The sequence below is a fragment of the Rhinolophus sinicus genome, linkage group LG06 (assembly GCF_036562045.2).
Source record: "Rhinolophus sinicus isolate RSC01 linkage group LG06, ASM3656204v1, whole genome shotgun sequence".
In the NCBI taxonomy this organism is placed as follows: domain Eukaryota; kingdom Metazoa; phylum Chordata; class Mammalia; order Chiroptera; family Rhinolophidae; genus Rhinolophus; species Rhinolophus sinicus.
In genome coordinates this window covers 118264269-118281574 of record NC_133756.1, presented here as the reverse complement: position 1 = coordinate 118281574, position 17306 = coordinate 118264269, and the positions used below count along the sequence as shown (strand labels likewise).

General features: G+C 51.4%; 1 protein-coding gene across 10 annotated transcripts in view; it reads right to left on the bottom strand.

Annotated features, from left to right (window-relative positions):
• GDPD5 (glycerophosphodiester phosphodiesterase domain containing 5) overlaps window positions 1-17306 on the bottom strand; it is an 87224-nt gene that overhangs the window by 43472 nt on the left and 26446 nt on the right. For 8 of the 10 annotated variants that reach the window (XM_019726456.2, XM_019726460.2, XM_074335756.1 and 5 more), the window contains one exon: window positions 8258-8340. The gene's annotated coding sequence lies outside the window, so the exon portion shown is untranslated. Of the gene's footprint in view, window positions 1-8257; window positions 8341-8694; window positions 8714-10316; window positions 10337-17306 lie in introns of those variants that run through there. The other 2 variants (XM_074335754.1, XM_074335755.1) reach the window with 2 other exon arrangements.

Genomic DNA, 17306 nt, shown 5'->3' with positions numbered 1-17306 from the left:
CTGTCTGCTGCAGCCGCCATGCCCATGGCTCCCTGGGGACTGGTGTGGATCACGGTGCAGCTGCTGGGGATTCTCTGAGCCAAGCCAAGCCCAGGCCTTGGGGGGACAGTAAGGCATGGGGATGCTGCTGTAGGCGTCTTAGCTCCTGTGGGGTGGGGAGGACTGGGGAGCAGATGGGGGATGCTCTCAGCTTTACTCAGCTAGATCGCACCCTATGCACCCCCAGGTTAGGGCCCCCACTATCAGGCCAACCACCATATCTGCCCCCACCTCCCCAGGAAGGGAGGAGGCAGCTGATACGTAAAAAGAGGCCTGGATTCACCCCGTGTCAGCCACTGACTTGCTCTGCGGCTGCGGCCTCTCAGCTCTTCGCTGAGCCTTGCTTTCTGAATGTGAAAAATGGGGTAACAGCCTTTGCCTGGACTTCTATAGGAAACTGGTTGCAGTGGGGCGGCGGGCCAGGAGGGCACGTGGCTGCAATGACTGAGGTACAGCAGGTGAGCGTTCTGTGAACAGGGGCCCATACCCAGGTTCCCTGGCCCTCACATTCCCTTCTCAGGACCCCAACCCTGGGACTAGTTCCCATATGTCCTCTGCCCTCCCCTGCTCCCCCTCCCCCACAAGTGAGCATTACAACCCACTAAGGAATGGAAATTCCATTTCAGATCTGGAAAAGAGGGAAGGAGAACTGCCTGCACCAGGCTTGAGTCCAGGACCCCGCTGATGGCGGCTCTTGGACGCGCCTCACCCCAGACGAATTGTCACACTACTCATAACTTCAGGGGCATCTTTGGGAGGCAAACCTCTTTTCTTTCCTCTTCATGTTCTCCTGGGACCATCTCGTCTACTCCCACGGCTTCAGTTACCAGGCGCAGCCAAGGCCACCCAATCTCTACCTCTCCATTGAGATAGCAGGCTCCTGGCTGTCTGGGGGTGGGGGTGGGGGTGGGGTGTCACCCAGGCCCTGCAAACCCAGCATGGCCCCGCTGACCTTCTCACCACCCCCAAGCTGCTTCTAACATCTCTCAAAGCCCTTTTCTCACCATTCCCTTGGCCACTGCCCTGGGGGCAGGGGGGGGGGCGGCGGGAGGGGGCACTGCCCACCAATCCAAGCTCTCACCTGCAGCCAGAGTGAGCTTTTTAACAGGCACATGACCGGATGGGGCCTGTCCAGCTCCTCCAGCCTCACCACTCCAGAACTTGTCCCTTCATTTGATTGACACTTCCTGACCCTTTGACCCTTAGCTCAGATGTTACCTCCTCCAGGGAGCCTCCCCTGAGCCCTACACTTGGTTAGAGTGCTCCCAGGCCTCCCATAGCCCTGGGCATCGCTGACTCTTCCTGGGCCCCCTGTGCGAGTACTGTGCATATGTCCCTTTCCCCCATGGGCTGGCCTGAGTTATTCCCCTGTCCCCAGTGGAGAGTCCAGGGCGGCAGAGGAGGAAGCACAGGGGGCTTCCTGGACTATATGCCCGAGGAGGCCTGGAAGGTCTGCTAACAGAGATGGGCTGTTCACTAGTCATTAGGACAAGCTTCCAGAGCCCAGACTCTCCCTCCTCCCCCACTCCCCTTCCTGCCAGGCTAATGGCATTACTTAGGATCAATTGATTTCTCCAAGCCGTCTCCCAGGGCTGCTGATATCAGCCAAGTTCCCAAGACATCCCCTTCCTGGAGCTCCTGCTGGCTCTGGGACAAGAGGAATCCCCCACCACTGGGCCTGATGCTCGTTCCAGGGCCCCCCCCTCAGCCCACAGTCCCGGTTTCTCTCTGAATTCCTGGTCCCTGCCCTGAACTTCCAAAGCCTCTGGTTTACACAGGGAAGGGCCTTCCAGGTGTCCAGGACTGAGATGCAGTGAGCACCCACTATGGAGCTTGCAGGGTCCTCTCCCACCCTGACATCCCGGGAAGGCACCTGACCCACTTCCCTGTTCTTCCTCCCTCCTGTGACCGCCAGGCTGCCAGGCCCTTACTGCCCCCAGATCCTGCTGCCTCTGGCCCCAAGTCCACGCCCTTTCCTGAGAAAGAATCTCAGGCCAGGTGTCAGGGCCTGAGTTCCAGCCTGTCTATCTCACCTGACTTGCTATTTGACTGCAGACAGGTCACTAGCTCTCTCTGAGCCTTACTTTACCCATCTGAGAAATGGGAAGTAGATGGAGTAACATATAAAGGGACCCAAGGCTGCGACAAAAAGAAAGAAAACGGGGCAGCTGGTTTGCTCAGTGGTCAGAGCGCAGTGCTCATAACACCAAGGTCGCCGGTTCGATTCCCACATGGGCCAGTGAGCTGTGCCCTCCACAACTAGATTGAAAACAAGGACTTGACATGGAGCTGATGGGTCCTGGAAAAACATAGTGTTCCCCAATATTACCCAATAAAAATGAAAAAAATAAATAAATAAAACACTGATACATGCTACAACATGAATCTTGAAAAACATTATGATAAGTGAGAGAAGGTAGTTACAGAAGGTGGTGTGGGGCTTGCTGGGCCCACACTGAACATTGTACCTGTGTCATCTTTTGAGGACAACCTTCCAAGTTGAGTGTGACAGGCTTCTGTTAAAGTTTAGAAACATGGGTCCCAGGCAAATCGATGAACAAACTGTCGTCCATCCAGACAATGGAATATTATTCAATGAGAAAAAGAGATGCACTATCAAGCCACAAAAAAACATGAAGGGACCTTAAAAGCATATTGCTAAGTGACAGAAGCCAATATGAAAAGGCTACATACTGTATGGTTGCCAGGGGTTAGGGGCGGGGAGTGCAGGGGATTTTTAGGACAGTGGAACTATTCTGTATGATACTGTAATGACGAACACGTCATCCTACATTTGTCAAACCCCATAGAATACACAACACAAAGATGAACCCTAATGTAAACTAAGGACTTTAGTTAATAATATTGTATTAACGTTGGCCCATTAGTTGCAACAAACGTCCCACCCGAATATAAGATGTTAATAATGGGAAACCGTGGGGTGGAGGAGGGAGAACATATAGGAACTCTCTGTACTTTCCGATCGGTTTTTCTATAAACCTAAAACTGTCCTTAAAAATGTATTTAATTTAGGTATCTATAACGATTGATGAATAGATAAGCAGACCCAAGACATTAAGTGATTTGCCCAAGGCTAAACAGCTAATGGGGCAGAAGGATTTGAAACCAGGGCTGCCAGTCCTAAAATTGTTCCACAGTACCAGCCCCACCGGGGGTGGGGGGTGGGGTGTGCCCACGTTTCTGCCGCCTTCCATGTCTATGCCAGCTACAACATCTGGGTCACTGCAAATTGCACCTCTAGGGGCCAAACTCAATATTTTGGTTGGCACCAGGGGAACAGGGGCATGGACTGGAGCCATGAACCCCGGAGAGGAAAAGGGAACCCCCACCCCCACCCCACATCGGGCACAGGGCTCGGGTTGGCAGAGACCTGACCCTTCCCAGCAGCCTGCCAGGTCCCCAAGGAAGGAGGCAGGACACGCATACGGAGAAGGAACCGCTCCCTTTCTTGGCTGTGGCTGCCCTCACTGGGGCCTCAACCCCAGCCCAGCCCTGGGACTGACAGGCTGAGGTTGAGCTCAGCCACCAGCAGGCGGGGTGACCTCCCCCTGGCCTCTGGCCTCGGCTTTCCCAGCTGTATCACGGGAGGACCTGAACACTACCAGATGATCTCCGAGGACCTTTCGGGCACTCAGCTTCTAGAACACTTCTCCCCCTCCTCTCTCCTCATTCCCAGGAGAAAAGCAGAGATGGGACAGCACAGGGAGGAGGGAAGGACCATCCCACGGTCCTTGACCAGTCTGAAGGGAAGAGCCCCCTACATTCCTCGGGGCCCTGAGCCTGCCACTGACTGGAAAAGTTAAAATAAGGATGAGAGCTGCAGGGAGGCCTGCGACAACTTTAGAGGCCTCGTCACCCTCAGCCCCAGGCCAGGTGTCTCTACCATCTTTGACAGAGACCGAGGTACAGGAGTCATGGCCTGAGTAACTCACAGTGATGACGCCAAACTTCACTGAACGTAAAACTCAAGGCTTTTAAGGCCATAGTGACTCCTTGCCACCGTGTGGGGAACATGGCCTCGGAGCGAGACCAGGGGCTCCCTGTGGTCCTTCCTCACTGCTTTGCCCATTCCGTCCCAGCGTAGGTGTGCCTGTGAAGCCATCTTAGCTCTGGGCCCCTCTGCCCATCCTTCAGGCCTGCAAACTCCTCCTCCTGTCAGCTCAGGTGGCCCCTCCTCCAGGAAACCCTCCCTGCTTGTGTCAGGGTCTTCTAGACCCACAGCTCCTGTGCTCCCTTGGGTCCTAGCACTGATCACTGCACAGCGGCTTCCTGGGGAGAGTAGGATCTAAGCGGAATTCAGAAATAAGGGAGGTTTGTAGCCCAAAGGGAAGAAGGGGGCTCTAGGTGAAGGACTAGCACACGGAAAGCATGGTGGCAGGGAGTGGGGAAGCAGGGCCTCTCCCAGGGCCAAGGGTGTCCCCAGGTTCCAGACAGCAAGTTAGCCCCTTGTGGGTTCCATCTGGTAGTGGTGGGAGGTGGGGGGTCTGCTGCCAACAGGGTCCTCCTGCTCTCTGGGGGCTCAGGGTCAGCAGGGAAGCCCCGAAACAGCTCATCAGCTGGGCTGTTTCCCCCAAACTAACAACCAAACCCAAATGACAAGATAAATCCCTGGTGAGGTGTGGGGGAGGTGTGTGCTAATTCTGGGACTCCCATTCTCTGAGGCCTGAAAACACTAGAGAAATGTGGGACCGGCCAATCCCAGACCCCTCCCTGCCACCTCCAGCACAGCCTTAGCTTTTGAGGCACGCTCACAGATTTGCTCTATTTCTCGTTGTATGGGCCTCATCAGATAGTTTGAATTGAGAGATCTGGGATGCCACCACCACACTGTGGCCCTGGGCAGGTCACTCCACTTCTCTGGGCCTCCGAGAAAGCCCTAGATTCTACCGAAATCGGCAGAGAAGGTGGGCTGACACAGGGCAGGAAGGCAGTCTGTCACTGAGGCAGCTGCCAGCAGAGAAAGGTTGGCAGAGGAGGTGCCTGGTGGGAGGCCTGGGAGGGAAAACGACAGGGTGGGCCAGCACTCTGTCCTCCTGTCACCTGTGCTCATTCTTTGGGAAAAAGGTACTCAATGGCCGAGGCGGGGGCTCAGCAGGAACCCTCAAAGTATCAATCATGTCATAATTAGGGCCATTGATCTCTTTCCAAGGCCGTGTCAGAGCCTCCCGCTTACCGCTTACCGACACTTGGGTCCTGAGACACCTCTGACTGCTCTTCCTCTGGGGAGCAGGCCAAGGCTGACGCAGCACAAGGCAGGCTGGCTTCACCCCAGACGTGAGCTCTCCAGTTCCTCTGCCCCTCCTGCTGCCCTCTCGAAGGAAGTGTTCCCTGCTTCTCCCAGGGAACTGTGGTCTCTGGAACCATCCGTCCCATACCGAAGGCTCTTTAGCTCATTCAGTAAATGTTTAAGAAGCTTCCACTCTGTGCCAGGCACGGCTGGGAGCCAAAAGAGATTCACAGAGAACCAGACATGGACCTTTCTTTGAGGGGAACGACCTCATGGAGAAACAGCAGCTACAATGATAACCACATGCCCAGTGGTTTCCAGCTGATAAAGAGCCTCCCCACACACTGGCTCATTGAAGCATCTCGCCAGCTGCACAGGTAAGTACCAGATCCTCCGTTTACAGAAGAGGGGGGAAGGCTGGTGGAGGTCGGGATAGGGCTGTTGAGCCACACCCACAGCAAGGCCCTCGGGGGACAGACCCGCATGTTTGGGGCTACAGGCTGGACAGGAGCCAGGATGAGGACCCCGCCCAGGGGCCTTGGGTTTTCCTGGTACAGAAAGCACCTGTCTTTCCCAAGTCAGGGCTATGAGCTTGGGCAGAGTAGTCACCAGGTGTGACCTGACCTTGCCTAGAGAGCAGAGCTTAGCATCTCAGACTCAAAATCTCCAGCTGCAAACTCTCTAAACCAGAGTATTAGAATCACCTCACTCAAGACTCATATAATTATGGAATCCTGGTTTAACCCAACAGGAATCTTGGAACTATCCCTGGATTTCAGACTATTAAAGTCTTCAAATGTCAGCACCAGGAAAGCCCTGGAGCCATTCCATCCAGCCTCCCTTCCCACGCAGAAATCCCCAGGATAGCTCCTAGACGTGGTTCCCCAGCAGACTGGCCTGCACAGGCTTGTATACTCTCTGTGACAGGCCCCTGCCTCCCTGGAAGGCCGAGTGGTTCCCTCCTTAAGCAAGGACTGCAGGAGGGCCCTCCGACACAAGCAGCCTGCCCCCTGCCACCCGCCCTCCCCCCCAAAGAAACCCCCCCAAAACTGGCACTGACAGGTTCTTCCTGAAGCAGGCAGAGTGAACAAATATCCCCAGGGCCTCTGGTGGGGCCTCAAGGGCCAGCCCAGGGCCTGGTAAGGGGGGAGACTCTCCCATCCTCTCACCCTGGGGTGACACCCCAGACCCTCCTAGGAGCCAAGTGATTCTTTCAGGCTGGCTTTTTCCAAAGCCTCTCCCTGAGTCCCAGGGAAGGGGTGGGGGGGGGTGGTGCCCGAAAGAGAGGAGGAGAAGAAGGAGGAAGCTGAGTCTGGCAGAGACTTGCACGGAGCAAACTTGTCTCTGACTAGTTTTTGCCCCTGAGGGAATGGAAAGCAATGATTTATTTTATTTATTTATGTAAAATGAAGTTATTATACAAACAGCCTTCCCAAACAGGCCCTGGGGTGAGAAGAGAAGCCAGTCCTACCATTTAAGGAGTCTCTCTTGCTTCCTTCCACTCACACCTACCTGCCTCCCCCCGCCCCTCCTCACACTGCACTGCTCCGAGCGCCCCACACTACCCACCTTCCCACTGCCACGCCTTTGCTCATACTGGGCCCTCTGCCAGGAAAGCCCTCCCCATCACCCCATCCTAACAAATGGACCCTGTGCAAAGCTTGGTCTGACACCCCCACGGAAGCCCATTGCCTCCTCCCTTTGTGCTCACATCATCTGGCAGAGCTTGGAAGACGTGATCACAGGCCTCTGTGCACAGTAATTATCCGCTTCCGCGGCGGCCTTGCCCACCAGGCTGAGAGCTTCCCCAGGCAGAGACTTCTGATCCACTCAGCCAAGCTTTCCTGAAGAGCCACAGGGTCTGTGGCCCTGCGCCGGGAGATGGAGACGAGACAGCTCAGTCCCCACCCCTGCTGAGGACTCACTGGGCAGAGAACCCGTATTCCTGCACTGGGCCAGCACTAAGGAGGCGCCCGTTTATTTGTCAGTCAGAAAACCTGGTTAAATGCGCAAAAGAAGGAAAGAAGGAACCCATCAGAGCCTCTTAAAACCACACAATTGCAGGGCCACTTAGGAGCCTGGTCCCAATTCTGCCTCTGAATAATAATTAGCCTTTCCCTATTTACAGAAAAATTAAGTTACTAAAAAAAGTTTCAATTAAGTGTTTTCAAAAAAAAGTTTTCTCTCCCACAATTTTTTCTTAAACCTCTGCTATCTGCTTGTACGTTTCTGTTCCTGGTCTAGTATCAGATGCCCTCAGATTTAGCACAGAACATCGATCCTCAGGGTCATTTCCATCTCTCTTCGTCATGGTGTTCTGTAGAGAATAGCAGCCCCTCTTCTCCCAGGCAAGTCTGAACACCTGGCACCTAAACTTTTCTTCCCCTCTTTCAGATTTCCAGGTTTCCCTTCAGTAATCACAGAAAACTGGCCTTGTGTGAATGGTGAGGAAGGAAGTCCCCGGAGCCGGTCACCAGCACACCTTGGAGTTTCATGCCAATGGCATGATTCAAGGCTTCCAATTCCTTTGCTGAAGCGTCACTCTCTAGAAAATGTGTACCCAAGAGCCAGCCTGCCTGGGTTGGCAACCCAGTTCTACCACTTACTGAGCAGATTCCTTAACGCCTCTCTACCTCAGTCTCTTTATCTCTAAAGTGGGGATAATAACAGTGCCAACCTCATGGGCGGCTGTGAGGATTAAATGAGCTAACATACACGTAAGGTGTTTAGATAAATAAGTACCACGTACACTGGAGTAAGCAAGACACAACTCTACGCAGAGCTTCAGGTTTTTTTCTTGCCTATAAAAATGGGACAATAATCCCCGTTCCCCCTGCCTGTTTTGGGTAAACTGTACAGTGCTGCCCCACGGGAGAGGCAGACATTGTTTTAGAACCCAGTGGGCTGCCCTGTGTAGCTTGTCTCTAACTCCTCTCTCCCCGCCTCCTTCCTTCCTTCTTTTTTTTTTACCTGGAAGAAGGTACCAGTGGCTGTGAGCTGGGCCCCTGGGGTGTCCTGTCCACGGAGTTGGTGATGTCACGTCACTGGGAGAGCTGCGGGGACAAGGGGACACACTCGTCAGATCACTCATCAGTTCACCCTGCCTTTTCCTTTCCCACCTGACCCTTAATGAGCCCTCATCGTGTGCCCACCTTGTGTTGGTTGTGGGGCCCAAGGATGGGTCATATCTAGCCCCTGCCCTAGAGAAGTAGCCACGCTGGTGGGTGAGCGGTGTGGGTGAGTTGTGGGCCATGAGACCCTACACATGCAGTCCTACCTCCCCACATGCTGCCCACAAACCAGCCCCAACCCCAAACCCAGTATAACCTGCTCCCTGAACCATTCTTGCCCCCTACCCCAGGACCCACGGACACATGATCCAATGCCCAGCCACCCTGGGGCGAAACCTGGGGCTGTGCCCAGCTCCTGGGGGGCAGAGGCTCTTTCGTGCTGCCCAGGGACCTGCTTCTCCGGTGGTAGCCGCCAAGCCAGCTGTTCTAAAGCAGCCGCTGAGAGAGGGCCAGTGGGCTGGAGGCGGGATCTGGGCACCGCAATTATGTGGCTGACTTCTGACTCATGCACCACCTCCCCCATCACCAGCTCTTAACAGTCCTCCTGCCCAGGAACTGGGAGGAGAGAGGTGCCAACAGGCCATGGGGAGAAAAGAGGAGGGGAGGGGATGGGGCTCCGGGGCTTCAGAGGATGCTGCCACATTGCCCACCAGGGGACATAGGCTGGCAGTGCCAGAGGCCTGCCTAGGTGACCCAGAGTATCAGAGTCAGAGCCAGGGCTGGGACCCAGATGTCCTAGTGCCCTGCAGACCCAGGGCAGTGGTGGCTCAGGCCTGGTGCCCAGCCCAAGGCCATGCCAATGAGAATGCTCTCCAACTCATTTCGGCCCTCGAATCACACACCAGCAAGAAACACACAGCTAAGAATCAGGAAGGGGGCAGAGCTGGGCTCACAGACAGCCTGGAAATGACATCCAGCTACTGGAGACAGACTCTGGGGCACCCCCAGCCCTGCCTCCCTCCACCTCCAACCCCCAGGTTTCTCACAGTACCCTGAACGTACTGCACTTTACAGTTTACAAAGCACATTTATTTCCTTCATCTCCCACAGTGATTTTAAGACCTAAGTGACAGAGAGAATATAAATAAAGCAAGGCTTCTCAAACTTGAATGTGCAAAGAAATCAGCTGGAGATCTTGTTAAAATGCAGTCTGACTCAGTAGATCCAGGTTGGGGTCTGGGATTCTGCATTTCTGGCAAGCTCCTGGGTGGTGCTAGTGCTGCCAGGTCCAGGGACCACAATTTGAGTAGCAAGACCATAGCTGTTAACAGCACGGACACTGGGTTCAAAGTGCCTAAGTTAGAAGCTTGGCTCTTCCTGTGTGGCCTTGGGCAAGTTACTGAACCTTTCTGTGCCTCAATCTCCTTATGTATAAGACCACCACCATCATCATCATATCATCCTACCCCATAGGGTGGATATAAGGATTAAATTATGTAAAATGCCTCAAGTGATTATTATTTCTAATTTTAAAATGGAAATATGTCCTCTGAGAGCTGGACATACCCAGCAAGGTGGCAGAGCCAGAATAGAAACCCAATTCTCTTAATGTAAATCCTGCAATACCAGGGTGCCACAAAATGTCAGAGCCAGCAAGCCCTCCCCGCACTAGACAGACATGGATATTGAGGCCCAGAGAGGGGCCGGGAACTGACAAAGCCACCAGAAAGTTGGTGTCAGAAACCCCATTCCATGACTCTTGGCCTAGTACTCTTTCGATCACACCTCACTGTCCTTCAAAGAAGAGAAAATGTTACAAATTTGCCCTGGGGAGGGTCCCAGCTCAGCTGTCAGCCCCCACCTGGGCAGCAGATACCCTGGAAACCGGATGTGGGAATGACTGGATGTGGAGGCTGCCCCCACGCTCAGGGCCCAAGCGCCCTGTTCTCTCAGAGCCCTGCCCACCAGGCTGGGTGAGGAGGAGAGTCTAGCATTCTCCTTCCAGCTCCATCTCCTACCTCCAGTCTGTGGCACTGCTCAGCCTCAGGGTCACCCATCTGGGGTCGCAGGCAGAGGGTGGCACGGCCCACGCCTGTCTCCACCCCCACCTTGGCTTCCCAGCAGGGGGCCAGAGGGAGCCTGTGAGTCACTTGAAGGAAGTGCTCAGCCCCAAACAGGAAGTGGCTCTTCAAGCAGAAACTCCCTGCAGGATCTCGCCAGGGCCCTGTCACAGGTGTCCTGGGCAGCAGTTGATGAAGGAAGGGAAGCTGACTGGGGCATAGCAAAAGCTATTCAGATTTTACCTGAACTCAAATAGGCCCCCTTCCTCTGCATTGTGAAAGTTGGCCAGGGGGCTTCTTCTCTGCTGTGCAATCTGAGGTAGATCAGAACCCTTCCTTCTCTGAACCTCAGTTCCTTCATCTGTAGGAGATAGGGCTGCACTACAAGACTATTATGGCATTTCTACAATGAAATGAAAAATTGGAGGAATAAATATGGGTTTTAAATAAGTGAACAAACGCATATATGGATGAAATGAATGAATGACTGCGGATACCTAGATTTAAACTCCAGCTGCTGGGAGAAGCTCAGCCCATCCTTGACCCTGAGCTGGAATGAATGGGTTGGAAATTCATTATCTTACTTGTTGTTATTCATCTTCCTTAAATGTATGTATATAGCTCATATTCATTTCAATGTTTAATATTAAAAGTATTTTGGGGAACCTCCACACTGCCTTCCATAACGGCTGCACCAGTCTGCATTCCCACCAACAGTGTATGAGGTTCCTTTTTCTCCACAGCCTCTCCAACACTTGTTACTATTTGTTTTGTTGATGATAGCCATTCTGACTGGGGTGAGGTGATATCTCATTGTGGTTTTTATTTGCATTTCTCTTATGATTAGTGATGTTGAACATTTTTTCATATGTGGTATATAAACCAGAAACAACAAAAGAACAAGACAAACAAATGAGAAACAGAAACTCATAGACACAGACAATAGTTTAGTGGTTACCAGAGGGTAAGGGCGGTGGGGGGTGGGAGATGAGGGTAAGGGGGATCAAATATATGGTGATGGAAGGAGAACTGACTCTGGGTGGTGAACACACAATGGGATTTATAGATGATGTGATACAGAATTGTACACCTCAAATCTATGTAATTTTACTAACAATTGTCACCCCAAAAAATTTAAAAAAAAAAAAGTATTTTGGGTCTTTATTTACAAGTTTGGTGACATTTTTATGACCAGAAATATGACATAGGAACTTAATTCTTATTTATATCAAGGGTAAAATTGGTTTTATGTCATTTCATTAAAGTCGCAATTTCCAAGAAACTAATGACGATCGTCAGGAAGGACTTAACGATATCTGTTTCCCAGTAATGCGGAGCAGCTTCTCTTTTTTTGGCTTTTCTCCCTGCTCCAATTTGTCATTCTAAAAGTACTCATGAATTAGTGTGATTCACAGTAAATGCACATGGTGTCTGGGGAACACCTTACAGTATAGTAGTCCCCCTTTCCACGGTTTCAGTTACCTGCGGTCAACCACGGTCCAAAATTATTAAACAGAAAATTCCAGAAATAAACAATTTGCAAGCTTTAAATTGCGCTCCATTCCACCTAGAACAGGAATCATCCCTTTAGTCACTTCGTAGCCATCTAGTTACCACTGACTATCATGGTCTCACAGTGCTTGTGTTCAAGTAACCCTTATTTTACTTAAGGCCCCAAAGTGCAAGGGCAGTGATGCTGGTAGTTTGAATGAGCCAAAGAAAAGCTGGAAAGTGCTTCCTTTAAGTGAAAAGGTGAAAGCTCTCAAATAAGAAAAAAAATATTATGTTGTTTTGTGCTAGTCTGCTGAGTGACCACGTTCACATAACTTCATTACAACATATTATTATAATTGTTTTATTATTAATCTCTTACTGTGCCTAATTTATAAATTAAATTTTACCATAGGTAGGTGTAAGAAAAAACAGTAAATATAGCTGACGTTTGAACAGCATGGGTTTGAACTGTACAGGTCTACTTAGGTGCAGACTTGAAAAAAAATCCCGTAAGTATAAGTGGACCTGCACAGTTCAAAGTCATGTTGCTCAAGGGTCAACTGCATTTTTAACCCACGGTTGAGAACCTGCGTAGGCAGAGAGCCAACTTAAGTAATATGAGGATTTTCAACTGCACAGAGGTCAGTGACCCTAAACCCCAAGTTGCTCAAGGGTCAGTTGTATAGGGTTTGGTACTATCCATAGTTTCAGGCATCCACTGGGGGTCTTGGAACATATTCCCCACGGAAAAGGGGAGACTACTGTATTTAACAATTCATATTATTCAAGTCAATGTAACATGAAGTGTGATACTAATTCTTTACATTGGCAACTCGATAGGACAGTAAATACTAGAACTGTCAATAGTTTCCTATTTATAAAATCTTCAAAAATTTGAATTAATATTCCATCTCTGTTTACATCATTTTATTTTAAAATATGATATTCATTAATTATGATGTGTATAGTTTTGACTTCTAAAGTATTTTCAAGGAATAAAAATGATTTTTGGAAATACAAATTTTCCTTTCTTTATATTTACTTTAATTTACATTTTTGATGGAAATACATTCACATTCTATATATACCCTTTCAACAGTTGCATTTTGTTTTTAATCCTTTAGACTATTACCATCAATACAGAATTTTCAAATGATATGAAAATCTTGATTATAACAATTACAGTGATCTTGCTAAGATGAAGACAATAAATATATTTTATGAAATAGTATATGAACTAAGTCTTATTACTCATCTGAACATTAGCAGCCCTCAAAACACCCAGATGTACTAATAATTAAATTGAGTCTTCCTTGATATTTTGTCACTTTTAGTCATATAAAACCATAACTTGACATATACATTTCAATTTGCATTATGAAGATGTATTTGTCAATGTGGAAAAAAAATCAGACTATTTTATTGAATAGTTTCTTGGTGTGTTTTATAACCTTCAGATACCTGACAAAGATATAGGGACCTCTATTTGTATTTTTGTCTTGGGCCCTGCAAATTTGGGGCCAGGCCTACCTGTCCACTCTCTGCCTGCCAGCTGTCACTTTTGTGGAGCCCAAGCTACCTGTGCCAGTCACTTCCCCTTGCTGAGCGTCACCTGGGCTGCCAGTGAGCCCTGTTGTCCCCAGAGTCTGCCTTTTAGAGAGCGCTCTGTACGTGCCTAGTTACAACGTGGGCCTTATTTCCAGACCTGACTCGAATGCGCTCAAGGGCAGTGACATGACCCGCCGGGCATGTCCCACACCCCTGCGGCTCCTTCAAGTCCCTTACATTCCAGCACCACCTGTGAAGGGACCCGGATGGGAGGGCCCAGCAGCCTCTGGTCCACCAGGCTGGTAGGCCCCTGGCTATCAGGCTAAGTGAAAGGCCTGTGGCCACCACAACTGGTTTTCTCCTCCTCTGCACCCTGACTCAGTCTACATCTACCCAGGCCCCCCTCTCCAGCCCCCTTACTCTGGGCCTACTGGTCACAGTGACCTCCCCTTTGGGCTAAAGCCACCAGAATGCCCCTCTAGCCCCTGACATCCGGGCTGACAAGTCTCCGGGCTGACACGTTCCCTGCCCACCACCCTTCCTTCCTAGCATCTTTCACAAAGAGCTTCCAGAGGACCGGAACTGGGTTCTAGACGTGGGAGCGGGGTCGAGGAGAGAGCAGGAGACTAAGAGCAAGAAGCCCTGGGTCCTGGGCCTGGCTTGGCCACTGAAAGGCAGGTTGGCCTCCTCTCTAGGCTCAGGGCCTTCATTTGTCAGACGGCGGGTCTGCAACCAGCCCAGTCTGCTTTGTGGGGTGATTCAGATAACCGAGCAAGCAGGATGTGACAGGGCTTTGTAAACTGTAAAGTGCTGAACCATGTGACCAGGGTCTAACGCATCTCTCTTGTGTTTCCTACTCGGCCTGACGTAGGCAGAGTCCATTGACCATGACACTGTCCACCATTTATGGAGGGGCTGGTCGTAGCCTTATGCAAGGCCAAGATTTCTCTGTCCGTTCTCTCACATACTCCTCTTAGCCTCCTATTGCAGCACGTTCTACAGATGGCAAAACAGAAGCTCAAGGGGGTTTGGGTCTCTTGCTCAAGGGCACAGCTAAGCAAGTGGCAGAGCCAGGATTCATACTCTGTCTGACTCCCAAGCCAGTCTAGACAACATAAATCCCGTCACCAACACACATTTCCTGAGCTCTCCTGTGTGCCAGGAGAGGCCCTGAGGCCCCGGTGGACAGACCTCCTGCTGGAGGAGCCTAAGGTCTAATGGTATACAGCTGCTACAGCTGTATGAACAAAGGAGGCAGGAGCCGGGGGAGGGGCCCAGGAGGGCCTTGCTGCTGGATCAAAGCCATCTTCCAGCCTAACCCAGTGGGGACCCACCACAAACAACAACAAATACCTGGGAGTAAGCACATTTCTTTCCCCTGCACACCACCCTGGCCAGCCATTCCCTGCCTGCTTTGGGGCATGGAGGACAGGGAGGGACCCTAGACATTTCAGACCACTTCCTCCTCTGGGACTACCACCCTATGTCCACCCTCACCCCTGGGGTCTGCGGGTTCCCCAGGCTTCAGGATAGGGCACAGCCTTACACTGGACTAGACATTACGCCTGGAGAAAGCAGAATCCTGCCTGCCCATCTGAGCACAGAACCCCTTACACAGTAGGTGCTTAATAAATGGTTGCCAGATGGGCTAATGACTAAATAGCAGTGACTGACCACTCCTGTGCCTGGCTCAGTTCATTGTGGCCATGGGGAGGCTAGTTCAGGTTCTGAATCAGATGGAGCCTGAAGGCCAGAGCCAAGCTGATAAAGGGTAAGGCCCTCATGTAACCAGCCATGGGGCAGGGAGCAGATCTGGCCCTTTCACCTCCACCCTTTTGCTGTGTGATTATGGGCAAATCACTTCGCCTCTCTGGGTATCAAAGTGGTTAATATTATGTTGAAATCATCTGATTTTAGGTGAACACCTACAAAGCTTTGGTTAGAAACACTGAGGCTCAGAGAGGGGAGGTGACTTGGCCAAGGTCACACAGCAGGTGACGGAGTCTAGACTAGTACCCAGGCCTGTTATGTTCTGTGGGGCTAGACTCCCAGAGGCCACATTCTCGGTGATATTCCTTGTGATATCATGGGGCAGGGAGAGGGAGGAGAATAGTTGAGGCAGGTTCTATCACGGCCAACCCAGGCTGACATCACCACTTCAAGTCATCAGAGCCCTGGAAGTGCTTCTATTTGTTCATTCCTAAGATCTGCTGACCAATATGAGTTCCATAAGCAATCCTTGAGCACCTTGTATGGAAAAAGCCCAGGAGACACAGTGGGGTAGGGTGGGCTAGAAAGAAAAGCCAAATTCAATTGAGGTGGGGACGGGCCCCCGGGGCCTCAATTTCCTCCGTGGGGCTCAGTGCCTCCATGGCCCTGACCTAACTTTTGCCCATAGGCTGTGTGCCATCCCCTGCTCTTCCGCAACCCCTCTGGGCCGTGCAGGCAGATGTGGGGGTGGTACAGAGGCAGACTTCTCTGGAAGGGGCTACCGCAGGGCTCCAGCCCAGGCCTGGCAAGGCTGGAGAGGTTGCCTGAAGCCAAGTCGTGGGGAGAACCCTGGGGGCTGGTGCCTGGTTTGCCAGGCTGTGTTGCTCTGTCACGTTCTGTCTCTGGAAGCTGAGAGACAGTAAGCCAGCATCTGGGGTTGGGGAAGCAGTGGGGGGCACAGGGCAGTTCTCAGAGGTCCTGCCTCTCGCTGACCAAATAATCCTGGGACACGCATTCTGCACCCCTTTCTAACAGGTGAGCAGAGCGGTCACTGATTGGTGCTTCCTCTGCACCGGGTCCTCTATAATCAGCTCTGTACATACTTGACCGTGCATAATCTGCACACAATCCTCGGGCGCGGCATCGTCATACTGCACCCACGACCACTGGTGCTCCTTACCATTCTGGAGCACCCTGGGTTGCATGGTCCTGCCCAATTGCCAGCACCTGTGCAGGTACATGGGCAGACAGCCCTCAGGCTCTCAGAATCCCCTTGCCTAAAGCCCAGCAATCCCCCAGAGTCCCCTTTACCAGCGACCTGGTGGGTGGAGGTCTAACTTGTCCAGCACCCTTGCCCCTGGCACAAAGCTCTGGCTCCACATCCCCACTCTAGGGACTAAGCCACGTTCCTCGAGGGGCTTGACGTGAACCACACTCTTGCTTTTCCTTCTCTTTCTGGTTCTACTTTCCCCAGTCTCTTAAGTTTTTTTTTCCTCTGGAAAACTTCTGACATGAATCACTGACATGAACCCTGGTCTCAGGCTCTGCTTCTACATCACCCAACCTATGAGGCAGGTGCCACTCATTTTTCCATTTCAGAGATGAGAAAAGTGAGGCTCAGAGACATAGTTGTCAAAGATCCCCCTTGTGGCAAGACTTAAATTGAGGTCAGCCCAATGCAAAGCCTGAGCACCGACCCCTCCGTCCACCACCAGCATTATCTGAGCCCATTTACGTCCTTAAACCCTGTCCCCTCCTGTCCATCTGAGCTAACTTTTTTTATTATTATTGCAAGGAAAGCAAGAGAATCGGATGATACAAGGGGGATGACTAAGTCTCGGATTCCTCTGTTGGCTCAGATCCTGTTTTGGTCAATCCTTGTGAATCAGGGCGGGTCTGACATTCTGGGAATGCAGGGAGACTTCAAACCAACTTCATGAAAACAAGTTGTAAAAACACTGGCTGCCACTCAAAGCTGCCGGCTGATGTGCTTGGCTCCACAGAGTTGGATTAAACAAGTTCACAAGAAGGGAACACACAGCAGGAAAGACTTAGGATAGACCCAGAGGAAGAACTTCCTAGTAACTGGAAGTTGGGCCCAGCCTCCTTGGAAGCAGATGAATCCATGTCCTGACCTTCCCAGGCCTTTCTAGTTTTAAGCGTGTATGAAGCCACTTCAGTGAGCAGCGGAGACAC